The following is a 6225-nucleotide window of genomic DNA, read 5'->3' as shown; positions in this document are numbered from 1 at the left end:
GAAACCCCGTCTCTACTAAAAATACAAAAATTAGCCAGGTATGGTGGTGCGTGCCTGAAGTCCCAGCTACTCAGGAAGGCTGAGACAGGAGAATAGGTTGAACCCGGGATATGGAGATTGCAGTGAGCCGAGATTATGCCACTGCACTCCAGCCTGGGCGACAGAGCAAGATTCTGTCTCCAAAAAAAAGAAGTGTGTAAGAGCTATATGGAAACACTTCTGAAATTACCAAAAGAAGACTTAAACAAATGGAAAGAAATACCATATTCTTAAACTAAAAAAACCTACAGTGGTCCCCCATTTATCTGTGGGTGATGTAATCCATCTACCCCCAGTAGATGCCTGAAACCTTGGATACTACAAAACCTTATTTATACTGGTTTTTTTGCTGTACATATTATACATACATATGATACAGTTTTATTTATAAATTAGGCATAGGAATATATTAACTACTACTAATAAAATAGAACAATTATAACAATATACCAGCATCACGATGCTTGTACTTTGGGGCTATTATTATTATTACATATTTTTTGAGATGTAGTATCATTCTGTCGCCAGGCTGGAGTGCAGTGGCACGATATTGGTTCACTGCAACCTCCACCTCCAGGGTTTAAGCAATTCTCCTGCCTCAGCTTCTTGAGTAGCTGGGACTACAGGCGTGGACCACCATGCCCAGCTAATTTTTGTATTTTTAGTAGAGACCAGGTTTCACCATATTGGCAAGGATGGGCTTGATCTCTTGACCTCATGATCCGCCCTCCTCGGCCTCTCAAAGTGCTGGGATTATAGGCGTGAGCCACCGCGCCTGGCCTACTTTGGGGCTATTATTAAGTAAAATAGGGGTTACTTGAACACAAGCGCTGTGATACTGTGACAGTTAATTTAATAACTGAGATGACTACTTAGTGGCTAATGAGCACATAGTGTACACAGCATGCATATGCTGGACAAAGGGGTGATTCACATTCCAAGCAGGACTACAGCAGGATGGTGCAAGGTTTCATCATGCTACCCAGAACAGCATGCAATTTAAAACTTATGAATTGTTTATTTCTGAAATCTTCCATTTAATATTTTTCAGACCAGGGTTGACTGCGGGTAACTGAAACTGTGGAAAGCGAAACCCACAGTTTCAGTTTTCCACAGTAAGGACTGACCTTCCTCTATATCTGGTAGGGTCTGTTCCTACCTAGAACATAAAAATGTACTTGGGGGCTATTACAGATAAAGAACACAAAGATGTACTTTGGAGCTAACATAAAGATGTTTTAGGCTTATAGCTTTTGCTTTATTATTAAATTTTCATAGGTTTTCTTGAATAGATGTTTCTTCATTTGCTGTTTGCCCTTAGGACTATCTCTACAGGCTTTACATTTTTTTTTTTTTTTAGTAATTTTTACCAGTTTCACAGGGGAGCTGGTGAGTGGAACTCCTCACATTGTCGTGCCACTTCTGCAGTGTGCCCTCCTCTGGGCGCCAGTAGCCACTACACCTTTCCAGAACTCAGATGTTGGGATGACAACATCAAGGGAATCCAAGGATGTTGGGAATTCCAAGACCAAGGTGCTGGCAGATTTGATGTTGGTGAGAGCCCTCTTCCTGGTCCATAGATAGCTGTCATTCCATTTAACCTCACATGGCAGAAGGTGAGATATCTCTGAGTCTTTTATAAGGGCACTAATCCTACTCATGAGGACTCTACCCTCATGGCTTAATCACTTCCCAAAGGCCCTTAATACTATCACCTTGGGGGTTAGGATTTCAACATACAAATTTTGGGGCAACACACACATTCTATAGCAACTACAAAGCCTTTCTAATTCTCTCTCTCTCTCTCATATCATCGTTGGTATGAGCTCGATTCTTGTTTTTATTGGTTTAAAAGTAATTATTGTATTTAATTATTTTGGTGCTTAAATTGCGAGTAGAGGCCACTTTGATCTGATTCCTGTGACCTTGTGACATACTCCCATCAATTTTTTGGAACAATTCCTTGCTTTCTGGTATAAAAATATGTTCCATACTTATCTTGTACCTATCTACCCTGGCCTTGGAATCAACCATTTCTTTTAAGGAGTTCTGTCTCCTTTTAGAAAGGAATGGTGTTAGAAGCTGAAATCTGGGTCCTAGATTTGTTCCTTTTTACTGGGTGTCATTGCTGCTTGGAAGTTCCAGCAGTCAGCACTAGGAAATATATCCATGTACACACCATTGTTCTGGAGGCTGGGAAGTCCAGGATCAAGGTGCTGGCAGATTCATTGTCTAGCTAGGGCCCTCTTCATGCATTGCTTAACAATGGAGATACATTCTGAGAAACGTCTCTTTAGGTGTTTTGTCATTGTGTGAACATCATAGAGTGTATTTACACAAACCTAAATGGTATAGTCTACTATACACCTTGACTATATGGAGTAGCCTATTGCTCCAAGTCTAGAAGCCTGTACAGCACGTTACTGTACTGCATACTATAATTCGATGCTAAGTATTTGTGTGTCTAAACACAGAAAAAGGTACAATAAAAATACAGTATTATAACCTTTTGGGATCCCACTGTATATGCGATTGTCATTGACTGAAACCTTGTGTGGCACATGGCTACATACCCATCCCTACAAATGTACATACACACACATATACATATTTATACATATACACGTGCACATAAACAGGCACACTAACACACATATACAGTTTTGAGGAACTTGTAGAAAAAGGTGAGAAGCGAGTGTTCTTAGTTATAGTAGGATGCCTATTAGAACTGGTAAATGTAGAGGGTGTGCTGGGGTTGGAGAATCATCCTTTTGCAATCATCACAGTATTGGTAGGATCAGACAAGAATTGTTAATGGATACGTAACCTAGGGGAAATTTTAAGGAGCAGCAGAATATTTGCATGGTCTTAAAGGGTGTCCTCACAAACTATAAGTTGCAAGGGAGAAAAAAAAAAACCCCAGTAATCACACAGGGGAGAAATCGGGCAATACCCCGACTGAGTAATCGAAATTAATTTCACCTGTGAGAGACTGGTGGCCATTATGTGCTTCCAGATATGTTAGGCAGAAAAGGACAGACGATTCCTACGGAGGATTCTGGGAGAAAATGCAAAACCTCAGTGTAATCATGAGGAAATATCAGACAAATGCAAAATGAGGAATACAAAGAAAGGGTGGGTGAACTGCAATCTTAGAAAAATGTCAATGTTGTAAAAGACAAAGACGAATTGTAGAAATGTTCCAGACAAAAGGACACTAAAATGCATGCAACTAAATTCAATACCTGGTTGGGCATGGTGGCTCATGCCTGTAATCCCAGCCCTTTGGGAGGCTGAGGCAAGAGGATTCCTTGAGCTGAGGAGTTTGGGACCAGCCTGGGGAACATGGAGAAATCCTATCTCTACAAAAAATACCAAAAATTAGCCAGGAGTAGTGGCGTTCACCTATAGTCCAAACTACCTGGGAGGGTGAGGTGGGAGGATCACTTGGCCCCAGAGGTTGAGACTGCATTGAGCTATGATAGCTCCACTGTGCTCCAGCCTGGGCGATAGAGTGAGACCCCATCTCAATAACTATATGAAAAAAAAGAAAATAAATTCAATACCTGACTTTAGATTAGATCCTGTGCTGGAGAGAAAAAATGCTTCATTAGATAAACTGACAAAATTGGCATATGGATGGTAGATTAGATAAAAGTATTGGATGTAAATGCATTAAGTTGATACCTGTACTGTGATTATGTAAGAGACTATCTCTCAGGAAATACACATTGAAGTATTTAAAGTTAAAGGACTTTATCCTCAAATGGCTCAGAAAAAAGTTATGCATGTCCACAGAGAGAAAGAAAAGAGAGATAAGTTGGTGGTGGTGGCTCATGCCTGTAATCCCAGCACTTTAGGAGGCTGAGGCGGGCGGATCACTGGAGGTCAGGAGTTTGAGACCAGCCTGGCCAACATGGTGAAGCCCTGTCTCTACTAAAAATACAAAAAAAATTAGCCAGGTGCGGTGGCAGGTGCCTGTAATCCCAGCTATTCAGGAGGCTGAGGCAGGGAGAATCGCTTGAACCCGGGAGGCGGAGGTTGCAGTGAGCTGAGGTCACACCATTGTACTCCAGCCTGGGTGACAAGAGCGAGACTTTGTCTAAAAAAAAATAAAATAAAAAAGAGAGAGAGAGAGACAATGAGAGAGACAATGATAAAGCAGATGGGGTAAAATGTTAACCATAAGTGAACTAGATTAAAGAGCATACAGTATTTATTGTGCAATTTTTTTTTTTCTTTTTGAAAACAGGATCTTGCTCTGTTGCCCAGGCTGGAGTGCAGTGATGCGATCATAGCTCATTGTAATCTCAAATCCCGGGACTCAAGTGATCCTCTTGTCTCAGCCTTCCTGGTAGCTAGGACTATAGGCACGTGCCATCGTGCCCAGCTAATTTTTTTTAAATTCTAAATTGTCTTTGTAGAAATGGGGGGTAGGGGTGGGGATCTCCTTTTGTTGCTCAGGCTGGTCTCAAACTCCTGACCTCAAATGATCTTCCTGCCTTGGTCTCCCAAAGTGTTAATATTACAGATGTGAGTCACTGCATCCGGCCTCTTGTGATACTTTTAGTTTTGCAACTTTTTATTCGTTTGAAATTATTTCCAAGTGAAAAGTTTGTTTAAAAAAAAAATCCCTTATTTAAACAAAAATCTTTGTTGAAGGAAAGTGTTTACTTCTAGCGCTGGAAGTAAGAAGTAACTCCCATAATTCTAAAGAACCTGCTTTCATGTTATGCGATTTAGAGACAGGAGGTCTTAGTGTCATCTTGTTTGATCTACCATCTAGAGCAGGAGCTCCCCCGACAGCATCCCTGGCAGGTGGTTAGCTTACCTCTTCTTGGGCATGTTCAGGGATTCACAGTCTTAAAATTACCCCATTCCAGTCTAGAATGGTGAGATGGCTGTCTTACAAATGCTTCTATACTACCTCTATATACGACTAATGCCATGTTGTAGTTAGACAACTACATAGGTAACAGTGGGTTTGGAAGATGAAAGGCTAAAGAAATGTACCCAATTTAGATGCTACTTATGTGCCACTCAAAACGCTCCTACTAATCCTCTGTTGGAATAATGGTTCTGGATAGTCTTATCTGCCAGTCCCTCCCAGGAACCATGCCATACCTCTTCCCTGCAGGTGCGTCACTGATGCCCTAGCATGGGTCACCTTGGGAACTGCTCTGCATGCATCCTATATTTGTTGAAGAGTTAATACTCATAGGGCCATCCTTGATCAATGGACTATGGGTGTGAGGGTTAAATGTTTCTCTAGGACAGTTTGCAGATGCTTCTCACAGGGCTCCTGGGAAGGACTGGCGGGGTAGAGCCCCAGTTGCCTTTCACAGTGGCTTATTCTTGTGTTGGCTTTCTCTGCCTCCCTGTTTTCACTCTTGCCCATCACTCCTCTCCCTGAGATCATTGCCTGAATAGCCCGTGCACAGACTTTTGTCTCAGGTTCTGCATCCAGGGGGAATCAGGCTAAGATAGCATCATTAGAAAAAAAGTCTGAAACTCCTATGAGAGGGATGCTAATTGCTAATTTACCAAAATTCCACAGCTCAGCTGAATAGCAGGCTGAAGCAAGATTAGCTTATCTTAAATAAATATCATTTTGGGACTCATTGACTTCTCTGTCTCTGCAACATATCTTCTTCCTTCAACTGTTTCTCCTTCTGGTTATCCCCATTTTTTTTTTTAAAGAGATGGGGTCACACTTTGTTGCCCAGACTGGTCTTGAACTCCTGGCTTGAAGCGATCCTTTAAATCTCCAAAGTGTTGGGATTACAGGTGTGAGCCACTGTGCCTGGCCTCTCCCCATCTTTTTATTCTTGTGTTTCTCCATCCCATTGACCATTCATCTCCCTGCCCTCTTTGTTTTGTCTAATCTCTGGTCCTTCATCTCTTTCCACTTCATCCTCTTTCTGTCTCCTTTATGCCTTTGCTTCTTGTTTTTCTGTGATTCCTCTTATTTCTTCCCTTTCTGATTGCTGGTAAACACAGTTGACCGTCAACCTAGCTTGTGGGACACTTGACTCCCATGGCTTTGTTCTCCTTGCATTGTCTCACAAACAGGGGAGTGAAAGGTGGGATTAGATTGTGTGCTGCCCCACACTAAGGATTCTGAAGGCTTTGCTAAGTAACAATGGGATTGGCCCTTAATAGGCATCCCATGAAGGTGAAAGAATT

The sequence above is a fragment of the Papio anubis genome, chromosome 1 (genome assembly GCF_008728515.1).
Source record: "Papio anubis isolate 15944 chromosome 1, Panubis1.0, whole genome shotgun sequence".
NCBI lineage: Eukaryota > Metazoa > Chordata > Mammalia > Primates > Cercopithecidae > Papio > Papio anubis.
This window is presented reverse-complemented; position numbering follows the sequence as displayed.